The 20,452-nt window shown below is 41.4% G+C and overlaps 4 protein-coding genes across 6 annotated transcripts in view; 2 read left to right on the top strand and 2 right to left on the bottom strand.

Moving 5' to 3' along the window:
* LOC126556377 (uncharacterized) overlaps positions 1–5,193 on the top strand; it is a 306,838-nt gene extending 301,645 nt beyond the window's left edge. The window contains exon 5 of the mRNA XM_050211643.1: positions 5,183–5,193. The gene's annotated coding sequence lies outside the window, so the exon portion shown is untranslated. The remainder of the gene's footprint in view (positions 1–5,182) is intronic.
* Positions 1–20,452, bottom strand: part of LOC126556345 (signal peptidase complex subunit 3) — a 586,951-nt gene that overhangs the window by 14,360 nt on the left and 552,139 nt on the right. The window lies entirely within an intron of this gene.
* Positions 1–20,452, top strand: part of LOC126556137 (GDP-fucose protein O-fucosyltransferase 1) — a 452,711-nt gene that overhangs the window by 264,440 nt on the left and 167,819 nt on the right. The window lies entirely within an intron of this gene.
* Positions 1–20,452, bottom strand: part of LOC126568740 (disco-interacting protein 2) — a 158,180-nt gene that overhangs the window by 57,869 nt on the left and 79,859 nt on the right. The gene's annotated exons all lie outside the window — the stretch shown is intronic.

The raw sequence follows: 20,452 nt of genomic DNA, 5'->3' as shown, positions 1-20,452 counted from the left end.
CGTACTCCACAGCGCTCAAATATACTTTTACGATTTATGCTTTACGATACGAACTACGGAAGGTGTAAAATATTAAACTTGCATCCGTCACGTACGTTGTGGGGCCCATTATGCCTTCACATCGGCTGCAAGCATCGCACCGATAATGGTCCATTAGTCGGCCCGCCATGACAAACATTCTAGGTTGAAAATGTCATGCCTTGAGTTTGGGTTTTTGCTTTTTCCGTTTTCATGACGTGATGGCAATGGTATCTTACCACTGCATCAGCACATACAAACGAAAAAATGCACCACGAGTTCCGCGACGAAAATTTCATCCCGGTCAGCAAAATAACAGGACCTTGTGAAACTTGGATGCACGGAATCTAAGATGGCAATAAAAAAAAGAAAGTGTAAACCATGGTGGAAGAATTTCGACTGACTTTGCTCGCCTTTCTTAAGAAAGGGGGTGAAGCAATAAAAAAATATACTCCAAACAGATAGACGGGAGGTGCTCGATAAAATTTGATCATGAGCACCACACAAACACACCGAAGGTGAACTCCACCCACCGCCACGGATAATACAATTGGTGGCTTTGTTTTTTTTTTTTTGTATTTTACGATAGGAAAACTAGTCTCTCCGATCAAACTTCACTGTTTGAGCAACTGTTCGGACCAAGTATGCAAGCAAACAACCAATCTGCACCCTATAATTTGGTGAGATAAATTTCAAAATCGTGCTGAATTCGTGTGTTTGTCGCGCTATATTCTTTCCTTGATAATTTCGAACGAAATTATAATCAGCAAAACGACGATGGTGAGCAAATAACAGCTATTGAATTTTAAACTACATACAAACAACGGAGAATTTTCGTCCATGATTTATTTCTATTCGTATGCAGTAGATGGTTTTAGAAATTGTTAAATAATTTACTCACGTCGTTGTGCTTTTTGAGTATCTTATTCGAAATGCATCGCTTACCTGTGGGATAGAAATAAGAAACAAAATTATGTGTTAGATATCGAAAATAGTACTAAAGCGAAAGAAAATTCATACAAGTGCATGGGAATGGTTTATGTTCATTTTAACAATGAAATTTGATATCAGAGTCAAGTTTTATCGTCGATGAAAATTTAAATTCTTCTTCTTCTTCTTGGATAAACGACCACGGAGGTTACGCCGACCATCGAATGGCTGCTCATACGACGTATTTGTATAGTCAGTCCTTACTACGCGGGAGTGATCCGAATGAGATTTGAAGCTCGATCCAGGCGTGTGAAGATCTTCACGCGCCGCTGTCGTGTCTACCACCTGACCACCCCATGTTCTTCTCCTTGGCTCAACGACACCTCTAACTAAGGTCATTTCCTTCCTTTCAGAATCGAACTTACACCGCCTTTTCAGCAAAACAGTGAAATAACTTGTCTTAAAAATCGCTGTTTTAATTCCTTGCCATAACGATTTCAAGCAAGCCGAGAAAAAATGAACAAGAATTCATTCCGTGAACGAAATTAAAGTAATGTCCCAACGATTGTATTCTCTTATCAAGTTCAAATGGAAATCTCGGATTACATTTATTTGTATATACAGTTTTTACAGTTCCATTATATCCTGACGATCTAGTCTCCCTTTAAGCAAGTCAATCAAATCAATGAAGCCAGATATGAAAGACCAGGAACTCTTAAGTTTTTAGAGCCTAAAACGATGCAAGTAAACTATGAGACTTCTTCTCATTGGCTTGACGACCTCTAAGGTCCCGCCGGCCATCGAATGGCTTACTAGACTTGCCGATACCACGTAGTAGGATAGTAAATGCTAACTACAGAGGATTGGGTTTTGAACCCCGGTCCTGCCGTTTGAAGACTGGCGCCACTGTTGCATATGCCATCAACTTTCAGCAAGAATCAGTGGCATTGTTTGGGATATTCCGCTTTATATTTAATAATTTCCCAACATCGATACATGGAAAAAGTATTGATTTTATTAAAATTAAAATTAAAATGATTCAATCAACCTGCTCTGCCAGTTACACTGCATAGATTAGTCAAGCTCTCATTGAAACGCCAGAGATGCACCCAATTTCCAAAAAAATAGGTTAAACTAAAACTAAATAACCAGCACCATAGTGCGCTCCAGCCACCATAAACTGCCCAAACATAATTCAAAAATCACACGCAAACCAACGAGTTTCCCGAGAAAAATCTCTACAACTGCAAAATCAAACTGTTATCCAGCGGAAACATTCCGCTAACGCAGCTGGCGGGGTTGATTTTGGTTTAATTTCACCGGTCTTAGCACGCACTTGCCCATTAGTCTGCTGCTGGCGGGTGATAAGCTTTTACTGGCTGCAACACAAACGGAAAAAAATGCATTCTTCCGTTCGTTCTTTTCGTGCCATCGTTGCAAGGTTTGGCGCGTTTTTGACCGTTGTGTGTTTTATTTACTTTACGCAACCAAACACACGTTTGTATGGATTAACTCAGAGTGGCTTAAATAATTATTTTATTTTGTTTTACTAATTAAATCTCACATCCAGCCAGCATTGCATTCGGCGGCCCATAGGGAGGCTTCAATTCGGACGGATGCACACCGTAAAACGCAATTGCTTACAGGTCGACCATGCATCGGGAACGGTGGACCTTTTTTCGTTTTCATCACAAACCCCTTACAGGGAATATCGTGAGCGTGTGTGTGTGGTAGAAAATTGAATACTAGAGTACAGTTTCCGCCTTTCGATTCCGCAGGTCTATTTCGCTTTTCTTTTGGACTGGTATGGAGCGCCCTTAATGGTTAAAATTTTAGTACGTCTGTTGGTTGATTTGGTTGAAAGGAAAATCCTCTTTCTGCCGATAGTACCGATGCAAGTGGTTTGATGGAATTGTGCAGTAACAGCAGCAAGAATTAATGTGTACGAGTGTGTATCTGTTTCTACCGTGTGAAGGAGTTTTCCCTCATTTTTCCCATGCTTGACCACCGGGAACTTGGTACGGTATAGTGGAAAATGTGGTTTAGTGATGGAAAGAAGAAAAACGGTGCTCGCACGCGATACAATACTTCGGTTCATTCCGCAAACGGCCTCTCAGGAATCAGGAATCAGTGTGTAAAATATGGGTGAATGACGTTCGGATGATGATGCTTGGCTAGCTGCACTAAGTGCATTTAACGGGATCGACAAGGGTAGTGAGCGATCAGTCGAAACCAATGTAAAGTAAACAAACAGAAACGAATGCAACGGCGACAACGTAGGATAAAATTGCCATTAGATCCATGTGGTAACGAAAAAAAAAATTAAGAATAATTTTATTTTTAATGTAATAAATAAATTTTACGTTAAAAAGTCGCGTTGGATTATAAATTACATTTCATAAAATTATAAAATCATCATCCAACAACTTTCCTAAAACATTATCCTGCCTTGACCGTTGGTGGATCAAATATCAAAACAAAACTCGCATTTTGCCAACGAAATCACCCTCCAATTCCAATTCGCAGTTCGTAGCCGAAGTCATTGATCCTGAAAAATGTTCCAATTAAATTATTTACAAAACGAAGCGCTAAAGGAAAACCTGTTTCCCAACCCATCCAAAGCTTGCCAGGTTCACTGTGAGACGTGATTGTTTGGTGGTTTGGAGGAAAAAGCAACGAAAAGACCTGGTGTGGATTGTGATTCAATATTTGGTATAGTGACCGGTTCAACTCCGACAAGCCAAAAAAGAGAAAAAACACTGATAACGAAAAACGTAAGACAACTTCTTCAAGAAGTTTATAAAGAACTTCTTGAAAGAGCGCAGAGAAAAAATACTGATCCTGATTATGTTGAGCGGGCGTAAAAGGAGATGACACAAAAAGCAAAAAGGATGTAAGCACACAACACACACACATTCTGCAACACACATCCAACCCTAGGCGCCGTTGTGGTCGTGTAAAAGATTCAAACCACAGAAAAAGTTTGTCACTGGTTCAGCGCGTTCGTTGCCGAAGACCGAAAATAACTTCACAAAACAGGAGCAGAGGCGAAAAATAAGCGACTCAAACGGAACACCACGGGAGGGCTCTGCTGATGACGCGCTGAGGGTATGGAACCTGTTTTCATTTTTACATCCTTACCGGTACCATCGTTTAGAGGCAGCAGACGCGAGAGAAGCAGGCTTCAAGAATAAAAATACATAATACAATGCAGAGGAAAAAGACGAACATAGAACTTGCCGTACAATTATGGAGTTTCTGGAGGCTTCTCCATTAAGAAAGTGGAGCAAGTGTGAGGGGAAGCAGTGTGCCAGCGTTGTCTCCTCACCGTTCATGTGGGCACCGCACATGTCTGCAAATAAACCTTTTTCGTGATTTTTTTTTGTCGTTCTACATGCTTCAGGTGGGCGCAAATCGATTCGCTAGAGCGATTCTTGCAGGATACATAATTTCCACATACGCAGTGAAACACTCAAAACACAGCGTGGACAGTTGTAGAGTATTTAATTTATTGGAGCCTACAAGAGATGTTGGTGATTTCCAATGTCAACTTAAAGACGATCTTGGAAAGAATATCTCGACCAAAACCAAAACCTCTCTAGAATAGCTTCGAGAGCAAGGATGCGCTGTGGAAGAAACCGGATGGAAAAACTACAAGTGCTCTTCCTAACCGGATGGATGGGGCTAAAGAAACTGCTGCGGCTCCCCGCCGTTATGTCAGTGACCAGGGATTCTGTTGTACGACGCCGTTGCAGCTACTCCGATGCATACCACATCCAACGCACACACAGCATAATTTGGAGTGAATTCGCGAAGTGTTGCATTCAACCTACAGTTGTTTTCTTGCTGCATCAAGCATCTTCAACCTTTGGACGGCCTACGCATCAACCAACCATCCTCACTAGTTGGTTTCGTTGCCGTGCGAAATGCAAAAATAATGCCAGTTTTTTATTTTCCAATTGCGCTGGAAGCTTCCAACACTGGCTACACGACGTGCGTCAGAGTTCAGTCACGACAACCCTAGGTTATAGCATCCAGGATTGGTTCCAGGGCTTTTTTTAGTATATAAATATAGCAAACCTGTTTCCTGTTGTGCGCCCACCTGGATGGACGGAGCAGCAAAAGGCTCGCCAACTCCGGGCGAGAAACACGTCCCACACAACCACCATCACACAAAACCCACACCGATCGCCGGTGGTGGGTCCGTCACACTTGCTTCTGCACGAAAATGGTGGAATCGTATCAGTGTTCTTGCCTAGCTTTCCTCACACAGTATTGCATATCTCACGCAAAGTTACTTCAACTTATCTCGGTTGAAGTTATCTCCGGGTCCCGGAACGGATGGTCAGAATTATTGATACCGAGACCGACCGAACCTATCCATCCATCTATCCCTCCATTCTGTGCTCGATGCACCTTGCTGCGAGAAGTGTGTAGATAACGCTCGTAAACGCGGATCTACGCTCGGTAATGGGAATCGATAAATTAATTTTTCTGCCATCCTCTTCTTTAGCCATGCTTAAAGGTGTTTAAGCGAGGAGTAGACTTTGAACCCTTGGGGACCCATAAATCCCCAAACGATGGGAAACACACGCAAGACATAGACTCAGCCTACCAATTGTGAAGGAAGGGTAGATCGCGAACGATCGTAAATGAAATATACAGCTCGGAGCTCTGGCACCGTTCTGCGTTGCACAGGAAACAGCTTAGCGATACTCCGACAGCGATTAGGTTCCCTCCATGCCGACAGAGTACGCATTTGAAGTGTTTCCCCGCAAGAGTATTGCGATCATTTCTCTTACACAGTCCCTCATCGAAGCGTCCGTTATGTCACGATCGCGAGCTTCCAAATGGATGAGATCTTCTTAAAGAGCTTTCACAGCCGGGCGCACACTCAGCAACGGTACATGGTGAACGTTGGGGCGGGCGTGCGTTCGTCCGATTGGACAGTCAAAGTCCCTAATGACCCTGGAGGAGGGGCGGGAGTGGTTAATGAGGAAAGCGTTGGTGCTAAGTGGAATCTATTTGGCAGCATGATATCGGAAGAGGCGAAAGGGATATTGTTGGTCCCGCTGTTGTTTCGCCAGAACATAGTTACGGTGCTTTGCGGTAAGCACCAAAGCTTACCGATACCGCTGCGTGATGTTGAGATTTGCCAAAATAAATTTGTTAAAAAAATGATTTATGGAAATAATTGTTTGTATGGCTTGACACACAAATTTAGCTTGTATGTTACAAAGACATCGTCGACAAAGTAAATTCAATTGTTTCAGTCAAAGGTGGTTTCATTCCATACTTACGAATAAGATTGTTCATGTTTAAGATGAAACATAATAAAAAAATATTTATTTTATTACTATGTATGAAGGCAACAGATAGATAAATTTAAGTTATTCTTAAAATATCTATGAATGGGAAACTGGGCAATCATGAGCACTGGATTATACAAAATATTGAGGGATAGCGTTTGGTAACAGCTGTCATAAGGCCAGATTATCGCATACAAATCGAAAAGACAAGTTGTCAAAAAACGGAAGATTCAAATTATGACAGCCGTTTGTGTTGTCTGTTGGAAAACAAAACTTAACGAAAGGCAAACTTACAAGTACACTGTCAAGAATTTGTATTCTCTAACACAAACGAAGACTCATATTTGTCAAATAGTTTTCCGTCAGCTATTCGAAACGGAAAGACGCCAAACTCACTGGTTGCTGTGTGTTTCCAGTTCGTTTTCTTGTGCAGTTTTAATCAAAAAGTGAGTATTTTAATTCAGAAAGCCAGGGATGCCACTACGAGAGAAAAAAATATCGTCAGGCTTCTCGCTGCTCATTTAGTTCCATTTCTAATCAAAAGCTTTTGGACGGCAACGTTTCTTCCAAAATATTTAAACACTTGTTAAATGCCACTAAGAAAGTTGGTTAAGAAATTGCTAGATTAAAATCTTTCCGCAGGGTAGCAGCGAACATTTCTTTTGCCGTGAGTCTTTTTGCCCAAACAGGCGGAAACTTTGGCTCAATCACATTAAGAATATCGAGAAAAATTTCCTTCGATACACAAAAGTCTTTAAGTTTTACACAAAAGTCACAAGACAAACTCACTCTTAATTGGTTAGTTTCAAAGGATCGATCATACTACGAAGCAGCCGACGTTGTTTAGTAAGATCTTCAGTTCTTTTATCATCGCTCACATGATTTGAAAAATTATTTTGATATCCTAAATATCAGCTACAACACAAAATATCTTCTGAAGAAGAACATTTGTTTACACTTTTGGCTTTTTTTTTGTTGGTTTCAGCACAGATTGATTTTGAAGATTTAACGAAAAAAAGCTTAACGAAACTTGTCTGTCACAAGAATGGTTTCATAATGCAATTTTTTTCTGTTTGTATTGACAAGTTTGTCTTGAGACTTTTCCGTTTGTAAGAGATAATCAGGCCATTTGCCATTTGCCATTACTGCAGAACAATTATGGAAGACTCAAGAGAACAGACATTCAACTCAATTATAGACGACAGAACAACTTCATCAATTTATTTGACAATTATCTTATGAAAATAATCCAGTCCAGCTTTGACACAACGAGTTTGACAGCGTTGGCGTTGGCTTCGGGGTGTTAAGCGAGTGCATTCTCGAGTGTAGCATAATGATCAACAATAGAACGGCTACAACACCACAATAGCCGGAATTTGGATGCAACCAACCACCATAGAAGCAATAGTTACAGCAATAATATCAGACCAACAGCAATCAATTCTACATCATCATTAGCAACACCTACGCTCTTCCAACTCAGCTACAACCGACTATGCCCGGGATAAGGCAAATGACTAGGAAGAAATGCCCTGTCAATATTTTGCATATTGCATACAGTCACCACACCATAATGATATTATATAAAATTAATAAATAAAAACATTTTAAGAAAATGAAGGAAAAAACAGCGACAAGTCCAAACATGAAAATTAATTAAAATGAATAAAAATAAATATTTGTAAAAGAAAATTCTATAACCATCAAATGAACAAAGGCACAAAATATCCAACGGTATGCGATAACTTTTTGCATATATGATGTTACAAGTTTTCCAGATTCAATGTATAATAAATTGAATTTTACATATGGCAGACTATGCAGAACTGGGGTTCAAATCCCATTCGGATTGTTCTTGGCTTAACGACCCTTCTAGGTCACGCCAGCCATCTAATAGCTTACTAGACTGCCGATACTACGTAATAGAATACGAGAGGACGGTCCGGATGAGATTTGAACCCCGGTACTGCCGTTTAAAGACCGGTGCCTCTGTCGCCTATACCACCGGACCGTTTCTCTGTAGTAAGAATTGACTATCCAACTACGTGGTATCATGGCGTAATCTAGAAATTCGTTAAACCAACAAGAAGTAGTGTTGAGGGAAGAATTTTAGACCTCCAATGTTCGGTTATTAACCCGAATTGCGATGTTTTCGAGCTTATTCAATTTTTTGCTGCTATCGTCTGACATTCCCGTCGATTTTCAAATAAAACAGACTTTTTGTGGTACCATTTTGTTTCGTACCTGTGAATGACGGTCAGAAACGTTCCTAAACGGAATCCCAAATCAAATCAAAACTCCAGCGAAATGTACCATGCGCTTGCTAGTTTAATGAACTGGAACACGGGGAGACGCCGACAACCATAAAACCTTTAATTCGCGATCGATCATAAAAATTTGCTTTGCTTTTTGTTCGCGACATCCATCCAACAACACAGCAGGGCTAGGATATTCACACACGTTTCATAAAGAGTGTCCAGCGAAGGAAGATAGATGGTAAGGCTGCGGCGACACATTTTATGAGCAAGTAGCGTGGAAATGAAAACACGTTTCTTTGGGGTGTGACGCTCGCTGAAAATCGTCGACAAACTGAGCTGCTCTGGCAATGACCTTGCGCTGTTGGCAAACCGGACTCTTCTCTCCAGTCATCCGATCATCATGGTGGTGTCGCTTTTTTTTGTTTTTCTTCGACGTCATAATCTTATAGAGTCTCTATGATTTCTTTCCCTCTCTGTCAAAAATAGTAGGATGGAGGTAGTACCTTTACTATAGTAAGATAGACGTTCAAAGATCGTGTATAGAAAACACAGTTCGACTGGTTTCCCATGCACGACTCAAGCGCACTGTGCTCAAACACATGTCCCAAATGGCACAGTAATTACGAAGAATGCAAGATCCGGTGGAACGTATGTTGTACACCAACCGGACGTCCTTTACAAATATGCGCCCAACACTGGTACAATTTTGTTTGGGTGACACTACATGCGAGACTTGAAAGATCTGACATAATCGTAGAATGACAGCTTGAGATGTAGAACATCAAAAGTCATTTTTCAAAAGCACGATAGATCGGTACGGTTTGCAACATACAACGCAAATGGGTGGAACTTGACCAACACACTTGATGGGTAGCGAGTAATTCGTTAGAAATATGGTCATGACGCTTCCCATTCGGAACACGCATGGAATCGAACAAATTGCACTGATACCTATCACAGTGTCCAATACTTCATCCTACCCTAGAATGCAATGACCGCACTTGATTCAGATTGCAACAACATTACGGACATCAAGAGAACTCTGCTTTTTCTATCGATACGACTGCCCCCACTTCACAAAAGAGACATTACGGCACACTCCGCATGGTCCACATCAAGCGTCGTCCTATCGAACGTCTCTGGTACTACGATCTACGCATAACATCAGCGATCTGGAGATTTACTTTCTCACACGCTAACGTAATCGGTCGCTGGACCATCTCTCACACCACCCAATGGTCTACATCCGTCCCTTCAACCGTCCGAGCACCGTCTCACGATCTAACCGTAGCTTTGATGCGTTGACTGACAGGCAGGCCCGATTTTGCATCGAATCTTAATGAGCTGCCCCGCTGGTGAACCGAACTGAAACTGATCCCATTGTGTGCGAGAAGTTTGGGAGTGTTCAAACATTTATTTAAAGAAGAGGAAAAGGAGAAAAAAGTCAGCGCCAGGAGCCGGTCAAATAAAACGAGGCAAAGCTAACAAACGATGGTGCTGGACAGTTTTATTTAAAAAGCGAAAAGGTACGTGTCTCGTAATCATGCACCCCGTAAAAAAAATGGGTGAACTATTCAGCGTTTGGCCTCTGGAAGAATGTTAATCATGTTCAAACACCGCGAATGGTATTTTTCTGTTTTATTTGGTGCTCTTATTTTCGTTCACCCTTTTTCGTGCATGGTGCCGAGAAATGTAGGTCAGTTGCAGTGGTAATAGAAATTGAAAGTTTTTTTTCCTTCCTTCTAGTCTCCCCTATCTTATTCTGCGGGATGTCAGTGGGGTGTTTGATTGACCTGCTTAATGATGACGGAAACAGCAGGAAACTGACTATGATTATTGAAGGCCGACTATTACGGGCGTCTTGATGTCTAGCGTCAATGGTTAGCTGGGGGTTGCATGGGTCTGTTATTATCTGCTGCATAATCCACAGGTGTTAATGGATTAAATTTTATTTACCTAACCTCGTTTAATTATGTTTACCAACGTGGTGTACCAATGACTATCGAAATAACTACTATCGAAATAAGCATAATGGATGAGTGTTAGCAGCTTGTACGGTGTTATTTCCACCAATTATCAATTATTATTAAACATAGTGTTTAATAACACCCGTCTATAGAAAATTTGCAACAAGCCAGAGTAAAAGTTAATTTGGACTTTATTGTACTGCTAAATCGTTTATGCATGATGACTCAGATGATCACCATGCCCTTTTTTTGGGAAATAGGTCAACAACATGTGAGGAGCAAAGGTAGCCAAAATAGATTGGTATTTGTATTTTCTGCAGACTAGCCAATAAACACATTACACACATTGAATCCTTTTTATAGTTATAGCTAATTCACAATATATTCTTCTTCTCCTTGGCTTAAAACTCGGCCATCGAATGGCTTACTGGTGTTGCATGCCTGCTAAACATCTCAACAATATTTTAATTATAGAGACATTTTTTAGCCTCATAGCAACATTCAATTTTCCATACTGCAATTTCAGACAGACAATTCATTAAATTCAAGTAATCTACATCAAGAATTGGGGCTGCTTTTGAGAGGCGAATGAAGTCTCTAAGACTCAAAGCCTCTATAAATAAACTTAAATAATTGGGGCTGCCCGGTAGTGTTGGTGACAGCGGCGCCGGTTTTCAAACAGCAGAATCGGGGTTCAAATCCCATCCCGACCGTCCTTAGAAGGCCGTCAAGTCAAGAAGAAAAATGCATCAAGAATTCTAGAAATGTATGTACTTAAGTAGCTTCAGCATTCGATTGAACCGCGACACATTTTGTGCGTACAAAAATGTCTTTGAAAAATGCAATAACAAAAAGGAAAACCATTGTAGCAAATTGAGCAAAAACTATTGTAAGACTTCTTCTTCTTCTTGGTCTGATCAGGATAGAGCACGTCGTGTCGACATGGACAGGTCGCCAATCAGTTGCCAGGAGTATTGTAAGAGTTGGGTGTAAACAAGGCTTCTCAGTCACTAGAGTGCGCTCTAGAGAGAACGTGCAACAAGCTGAACCTGGCGTGCAATTCTTTGTAGAGGTTTAAGTGCCCCCCTACCCTAGGTAAGGCCTCAATCAAACCTCCAATGTATGCCTGTAAGGAGGGATCTTCTTCTTCTTGGCTTAGCGACCCTTCTAGGTCACGCCGGTCATCGAATGGCTAATTAGACTATCCTATACCTCGTAGTTGGATAGTCAGTCCTCACTACGGGGGGACGGTCTGGATGGGATTTGAACCCAGATCCTGCCGTTTGAAGACCGGCGCCCCTGTCGCCTATTCTACCGGGCCGACTTCGTCTGTAAGGGATATTTCTTTTGAATATCCAAAGTCGCCTGGCCGACTTGCTCCGCCTACAAGAATCGAGAGTCTGGACGCGACGTCTCCAACGTTCCAGTAAGGAAGATTCTCATCTAGAATCTTCAGACTGCCTGGACAGTCCAAAATGAGAAAGATATTGGTTCGCTCAGCTAGCACTCATATTGTTCCGTTGTCGTCGTGATTAAAAGTTCGATTTCTTCTTCTCTACCACAATAAACTTGCTGATACCACGTAGTTGGATAGTCAGTCCTCACTGCAAGCTAACGATTCGCACGGGATTTGAACTCCTGTCCTGCCGTTTGTTAATTCTGTAATTCGGTTACAATTTGCAACATTTTTCTTATGTATTCATCGACATTATCAGCAGCATCAGCAAGGGATAGCAATAAACAACTCGGAAAGTGTAAAATCAACGCAAATAGTAATCATCGATCAACCTGCTTTTGATGTACCAGTTTGTATTACAACATAACAAATTATTACATTGAACCCCTTCGTCTTCCACGACTAAAGCGTCCATCTCTCATCGCGGAAAGCATGTCAAGGTGAAGTAGCTTAACTGATTTGATGTTAGATTTTTCCAACCGAAAATCCCCCCAAAAACCTCCCGTTCATTCTTCCGTAACCTCGCTACCATTATTGTCAAATCAAACGCTTTTTACTGTCATCCGCAACACTGAACCGGCGATGAAAAGTAGCCCAATACAATAATTTCCATCTCAAGACGGTTTTCCGTCGTCCAATTAACTATCAGAGCCCAAAAAAAAAAAAATTGACATCTTGCTTTGGGGTGGTTGATCAGATGATCAGAGTCATAAAATCGTACGGATTGCAGGGTTCCACGCTACTCAAGCAAAGTTTTTAGCAACAGATGATAAAAAGTCATTAAAATGTATATTGATTGTGTTAATAAATGTGAAACTTTTTACGGATATGATACGTCAACGTACAACAAATTAGCGTCAATGTCTATTTCTTAACTTCAACGGCAGAGATAACCCTGCAGCCGCCGGTCGGTGAAAACCATCGGTCAATCAAAATTAGATCTTCGCAATTCTTCGCCTCCGACCTTCAACTGTGAAACGTCGCCCCACGATCGATGATGGTTCAGGGTCACACACACACACACCCCGCCATGATGTAGCGCGCCCCATAACAACCGATTTTTCACGAGTTTTGGAAAAAAACGTGACACAGCAGCATTCGCACGCAAGTCGATCAAAGTGTAGCGCAAAAAAAAAATAGCATCATGAAATCGAATTTAATAACGACTATCGAAGCGCATTCGGAGCATGGTAGTGGAGTTTGTGTTTTTATTCCACCTTTTGCCACCCGTTTGTTCTACTTACTTCAGCAAAACCCCACCGTTGTCATCGTTTTCTTTCTGTTTATTACTGCTTTATTGCCTCAATGGAAATCGGTCGTATTTTGTGATGATGCTTTTTGGCACGACTTTATTTCACTCTCATCCACCACCACTCTCGATACACTCACCCATTGGTCTCCGGTCCGGATAATTGTGCCGCGAGGCTGCCGGCTGCGTTGCGTAACATTATTTTTCCCGCGACGTTTCGCGGAATTGCACGGTTAGCCGAAACGCGACACGCATCACCGGCAGAGTCGAAGTGCACCGTTTGTTACACTGGCAGAAAGGCACCAGAGTAAGTGAAGTGAAGGAGGGGTTACGTTGTTGAGCGAAATAAATCCCCAGCGGGGAAAACGATAGTTGAACAATTATTAGCTGATGACGGCAGTTTTCCGATCGTTCGGTAAAGTTAAGCTATAATCTTTGATTTTCTATCAACTTCCTAACAAAACACGAACACAGTCAAGCAGAGACAATCATAAAGCTATTTTACTTTTAAAGATGGAACGAAAAAACAACGAAGTTCGTTGTCTTGGGCGGTACTCGGTAGTACTCACTTCCTAGTGATTAAAATTAAAAGCTTTGTCCCTTCGTTTTCGCCTTTGGGGGAGCATTTCCCTCGCCCATAACGCATCTTGTGTTGATCGTCTAAACTTGGCAACCATCATCAAGATAGTACATGGCGATGCGCATGTGTAGTTCGCGGGAGAGGTTTCTACTGGATGCGGTTACACCCCAGTGGACAATGCATTTCCGTCACGTGCACCAAATGATTAACCCGTAACGGAATGAAAAACGCTTGCATGGAAAAGGGAAACTGCTTCACCGATGATAAATTGTTTCGTTCAGCCAGCTTAGTGACAATTTTTCCTCTCTCTTTTTATTGGGTTGCAAAGCAAAATGCCTAGAAAATTATTATTTTTTAATTCACCAAATTTAGCAATATGGACAGGCCGTTCTATCGAAATAAAAAAAATTGTTTGTTAAAATACAGTTGAAATATTATTTTTAAAGGGTGGTACTGGGCTTAAAAGATGGCTAAGACCGACGAGCAATAATTTGTTTTTCCGAGAAGCTAGTACAAATTCCACATTGGCTCTTTTCGGCACAAAAGCGTCAAAGAAGATCGATTTTTTCGAACATCAAATTGGTCACGTTGGGCCCTATAAAACACTTGAAAATTTTAGATTACGTTACGAACGACGCATCAAATTAAGTCTTCTCGGTTCGATTTTTGTTGGGAATTACTTAAAAACAAACAATAAATCTCCTGACCTGAACTAATAACCCTTTATAACATTTTTTATCACCAGTTCTTCGGACAAGCTTAGCGACCTTTAAAAAGTATTTAAAAATTTACAAAATTATCAGGATATCATGGTGACTACTCAGTCAGCTAAATTCTGAGCTCCATCAAATATTCACACCTTCCTGTTACTGCCTGTGTGGATTTATTTCGTATTATTTGCTTCATCCGAATAAAATCATCACTTTTCGCCTCTCGACTCCAACATTTGAACTCGATTTTAAACCGAAAACAACGCAGAACAATCCACCCTGCCTCGCATTCTTTGCTAAACGCGAAGCGGACCACTTTACACTGCCCCGAGTAGGGCAGAAATTGAAGAGGAAAGTAAGAGAAGCAAAACAGGTTCACCACTTGCTCCTTAACCGAAATTGCAGCAGATGCAATCTCGTACCTTTCCGTGACGTCGCTGGGGAAATAAAGAACCGGTTTTGCACAGTTTTCGGTCCACCATTTCGCGACCGATGCCATGAGATGAGCTTGAAAGATGCTCCATCAGAAGAGAAACAGGTTGAAGCACACCACCACACTTCCGCTCGACGCTATTGGGCACGGCGACGTCAGTTTGACCCAGGACGGTGTGGCGTTGAAAGGGCAGCAAAAACTATCCGACAGCATTGCGAATCCGCTGGCATTTAACTGTCTTGTATGTGTTTTTAAAATAAATTACTTCTCTATTACGTTGGTTGTAAAATTTTTGGGAAATGATTTTGATTGTATAATAACTGCTTACCGGTAGTAGCATTAAATTGACGGGAGGAAACAAAGACGAATGACACACATAATTAGAGTAGGAAAGAAAACACTCACACGCCTCATCAAATACACATAAATACAGATGAAATAGATCGAAAATATATGTTGCTGCTCCGTATGGCTGCTTCCATGCCAGTTGCATGCCCCCTACACCCTAAGCGATCATTATGTGGTCGATTGCGCTCGGAAGCCATTTTTCACCGAATAAAACACTTTCCTCCGCCAGTCACCGGTAGCGTTTGTTATAAATACCAACAACAACAAAAAACCCATAATGATCGATTTCAATCGATTCCAAGATGGTCCCAAAAAAGTTTTAGGGCGAGCCGATTTTTATGTTATCGAACAGTGTTCCAAACCCAACCCCGCACTGGCCACTGCTTGATGCAGCCTTTTAAATAAAACCGAAAGCATTGACGTTTTATCGACCGAAACGAACCCAAAATCAACGAACTCTAGGCTGTGCAGAGCGGCAGCTCTTGCTCTTGCTGGAAAGTTTCATCTAGTTTAATGCCATCTGTAGGCTGATTATTTATTGCTTTTGAATTGCCTTCAATTGCTATGGGTGCGTTACCATTTTCTTTGTATGTGTACGCACGTTGTCTAATTTTGAGTTGTATTGGAGAGGAAGTTATTTTATTTAACAAACTAAATTGTATTGGGAACACACTTTGATGCGCTGATCCAATATTCACAACATTAGAAATAGTTTTCAAAATTACTTTACAAATTTATTTACAAGTCATTTTCAAACCCTTGAGAAATTAACACCCAAAAGCTACACGATACGATTGTATCTCACACATCTTGTGCGAAATTCAATCCTGCCCAGTGTGCGACTCACTTCACGATCGGTTTTGATGCATTAATGCCCGTCATAAACTTTATGAATTATTACCCACGAACTGTCAAACGGCCATTACAGACTAACGCCATCACATTCCTTGAGGAGTGGTGTTCGGTATTCATTTCATTGACCTCACTTCTTCCCGCGAAGCATTGAGCGAACCCATCAAATGCATCCAATGCTTAACGTGCTTCGCAGGGAACGTTTGTGTAAGCCATGTGGATGCAATTTTGCTGCTGCATCTTCCGAAGAAATAAATGACACCTTTTCCGTTCCGAGTTTATGACCCGATGGCATGCGATCGACAAGCTAATTAAAATTCGGCTTGTTTTGTGTGGTTTTTTTTTTCTTTGCTCTACTCTTCAGAGAACTTGTTTCGTTCTAAATTTCCCTAATTCCAACATAAGGCTCCGGCTCGAAACTTCACTTCTAGTGTCCGTGGCGTGTGTATAGAAGAACGCAATAAGAACGCCCAGGTCTGTCTTTCCGTTCGCTACTATCAGCCGTGAAGAAACAGACGAATCACGTTAATTATTTGTGTTTTCGTTTCATTCGCTCCATTTGCACCCTTTTATTCTTTCTGTTCTGGGTTCCTTATTAGCGATAATCATTTCCACTTTTGTACCGTACGATCTTGAGCCGTTGATTTTCGTGTTTTATAACTTCATTGCCCGCCACTTGTACCGCGAGCATACTCGTATAAAACAAACATCAGGAGAAAGTCCACATTGTATCAGTTCTGATATGCAATTTCGACAGACATTAGCAGACGAAATGCAACTCACATCAACGTCTCTGTGGTAGTAGATTTGCTGTAACGTTTCACTATCCTCTGACAAGCAGACTTTCATTCGACACCAAGCGCTTGGCGCTCTTGCACGCCAGTCGCATATTTCTTTTGATTGATTGATTGATTGAGCGGCACAGGTCTTTACACAGCAGACGGATCGAAGTTCCAATCCCATCCGAACCGATCCGAACAACGTGGTATCAGCAGCAAGTCTGGTAAGCCATAAGCCAAAACGAAGAATAAGTTAACCTTCAAGTTAGCAGCCGAATATCCGAGAATTTTTTATTATCAACTCTACACTGCAATAACTTCTGATTCGATGCGTGTATTGACCTGAGATTTTCCTTAGCCTCCCATCTTTTTATTTCCGATATTTTGGTGCATTCATTGTCATTTTTAACAAACAGTAAGTATTTTCTTTTGATTTATTTTAAGCTCTGCCACGTAAACTGGCAACCATCATACTCGGGTATTCCATACATTTTATATGGGGAATGACGTATCTCTTCCTCTTTTTTTCGAATTCTGCTTTTTTTCGAGTCTTTAAATTTAAATTTCTAGATTTAAAATTTCTAATGGATCGTTAGTTTTTTTTTAATTTTAATTTTTAAGGAAAGGATAATAAAGGAATGAAATAGATTTTAGATATACAAAAGCAACAAAAATAACTTTGGAATTGGTTTGGAATAACTCAGGTATGCCATGTGCCAACTTACGTATGTAAATTTGGTTGCCAACTGTACGGTTAAGAGAGCATAGCATAGTTACGCTGGCCATTTAATGGCTAACTAGACCTGCTCGTACGACGTAGTTGAATAATCAGTCCACAGTACGGGGGAGTGGTCCGGAAGGGATTTGAACCGTGGATTTGCCGTGTGGACGCCGCTGTCGTCTTTACCACCAGGCCTACAGCCATAAACTTCGACATTGTGTGTAGTATTTAATGAACCTTTTCGCGGTTTCTCATTTGAAATTTTAAAAAACTGCACCACTTTACCATATTGGGCCAGCATCAATTAAACTACATTACCCTGGGTGTCACTTTACACATAATTTTCTATATGCTCTTTTTTTTTGCTACCCTTCAAACTGCTCCAATTATTCATGCATTGATCAATACGCTCACGGATCGGTTTTTCAGTTTCAATGGTTTAGCAATAACTGCACCCTAAGTGACCCTGTGGTCCGAAAGAATGTAACGCAATCACACCGTACCACGTCGCCCTGTATGTAACAGTGTACGATCGCAATTGTAATATTCGGCGAACGAATCTAATCAATTGCTCGCTTATGGTGCTCCAAGCGAAGAGCACCATCAAGACGACGACAACCCGTAAACACGGTCACACGACGGTCATCGGGGCAAAGGAGCAACCAAAAAACAAAAAGGTAAGGTTCCGTGTCGTTGAGGATAATTTGCTACGCTATATCCCACCGCAATACCGCGTTTACCGACATCAAAAAAAGAGCCGCAATTGTACGCCGATCGGTTTTGGGTTCACTTGTTTGTTTTGTTTTGTTTTGTGCGATGGTAGCCAAATTACCTTTATAGAACATTTATTCTTTAGAGAGTTTGCGCTTGTAGACTTTGCAGTTGAATGTTGATATAACTTCAAACTCTAGTTTAAAAATGTCGACCATGGAAACGCTAGCTCATCATTTTTTTCCAAACTTGGACCGTTAAAATTCGTCCACAAAAGCAAGGACACGACAACCGCAGTCTTTGAAATAAATTCACTACCCACCGGTTGACGGTGACGGATTAGAGTTTTTCCGCAGTCTCTCACGATCAGTGTGTGCCACATTCAGCCCATCCATCAGCAGCTACTTGTCACAACGGACACACATCTGAACCCTTCAAACGAACCAACGAACCTAGTCTTAGTGTAGCTTAATAATATGCGTACCGTCTAATCTAAACGAACGAACTAAAGCCCTAAACCGCAGTCCAGCTCATCAACTGAAGGACGGAAAGATGACCACCACCCCTACCATATAGGGCGCGCTTGTGCACTCAAAAACCAATAAAGAGCCCTCCGTATCGAAACGTCGACCTTAGCACATGGCGTCCGATTAAGTTAGGTTTGCCCCTTAAAAGGAAATCCCTCACAAGTGGTCCGAAGGCCTACGGCTGCTGCTGGGCCGATTTGTCACCGACGCCGATTTGTCTAATCGATGTCGAACGTTTCGAACATGCGTTTCTTGCCACCTTCTTGCGGGCGAGTTGAATATTGCAATAACGGGTCGCTAGCAGTACGATGGCCAACATTTGCCCATTTTGCTATCGTCAGCTTGCATCAGAGATAGGGTCGGCGAGTGTCACTTTACAGGGTTTCTTCGGTTTCAGCAGAGTGCGTATGCCGCAGCAGCAGCACCAAACCATGACCATATTCCAGAAGGTGGTGAAAACTAATTAGACACCACTTAGCTCGAACAGTTGGAAGTAAGATGTTGCAGATGCACCGGCACTATGCGTCAAAAACCATCATCAGCGCACCATTCGTCGCGACGAGTTAATCGATTTATGGCGCTCGCATACGCCCCGTAGCAATTTATTGGACGATTTTTTTTCCTTTTCCCGTTCAACTATCGCGTCTCAAGCGTGATAGAGCTGCGATAACGAGCCGACTTTAAGAGTCCCTAACGAGAAGCGAATGATGCCCTTTTTTCGCCACTCCGTGGTAGGTCCACGATGAAATATGGCGTCGGGGGGGTGATGTTGGTGAGATATTTTAAGTAAATTTTAATTAACCCCTAGCGAATGGAAGAACTCGTCCGATGCGGGGGGGACTTGCAGGTTAATAGAGCATGTTGTGTCACATCAGCCATATATTCCGTCACTATTTTGGGATGTTTGTTGTAAATTACCTGCAAATAAATAGAGGAAAAATATAAATTAATTATAAGCGTTTAAGATTGGAACTCTTTATTATTTATTTAAAAATAAAAATATGTGTACATAAGTACACATAAAAATATGTGTACAAATTTTTTAAAAGAAAATTACTAAAACAAATACAGGATAAGTTTGTTTGTTTTTTCACACCTCCAAATTGATTCCTGAACAGCCACAATCAATTTAATTATTGAATTCGATTACATTATCTCACCCCCAAACCAGTTGGTGTTCGTGCGAAACATTGCACGTTTATTAAATCAAATAAATCTTAACCTTACAAGCACCGCTAACCCGTCAGCCACCTTGCAGGTAAGGGAACCCCGTCCATGGTTGGATGAATTTTTAAAAGGTTAAGTACCGTTCATTCTTTACGCGGACGCCTCCGCAGCAAAGTATGCGCGATATTTCAGACCGGACATATTACAACCACTTCTGATATGATGTAATGGGAAAAAATCGGAGTAAGGAAAAACGAAGTACCATCCCGCAATGTGAGCCATCATTTTGTCAGGCGAGGCAGTAACGAGGCGCCGCTTTATTTATTTACAGGCACAATCGTACGATCGTTGAAGCTGAAGGTGGTTGCTTCGCTTGCACCGACTAGCGAGAAACTCTTTTCTAATTAATCAAAAACTTTCAAAAACCACACAGCGTG

This window comes from Anopheles maculipalpis, chromosome 2RL, assembly GCF_943734695.1.
Source record: "Anopheles maculipalpis chromosome 2RL, idAnoMacuDA_375_x, whole genome shotgun sequence".
Classification (NCBI taxonomy): Eukaryota; Metazoa; Arthropoda; class Insecta; order Diptera; family Culicidae; genus Anopheles; species Anopheles maculipalpis.
The sequence above is the reverse complement of the archived record's forward strand: the minus strand, read 5'-3'. Positions and strand labels throughout refer to the sequence as shown.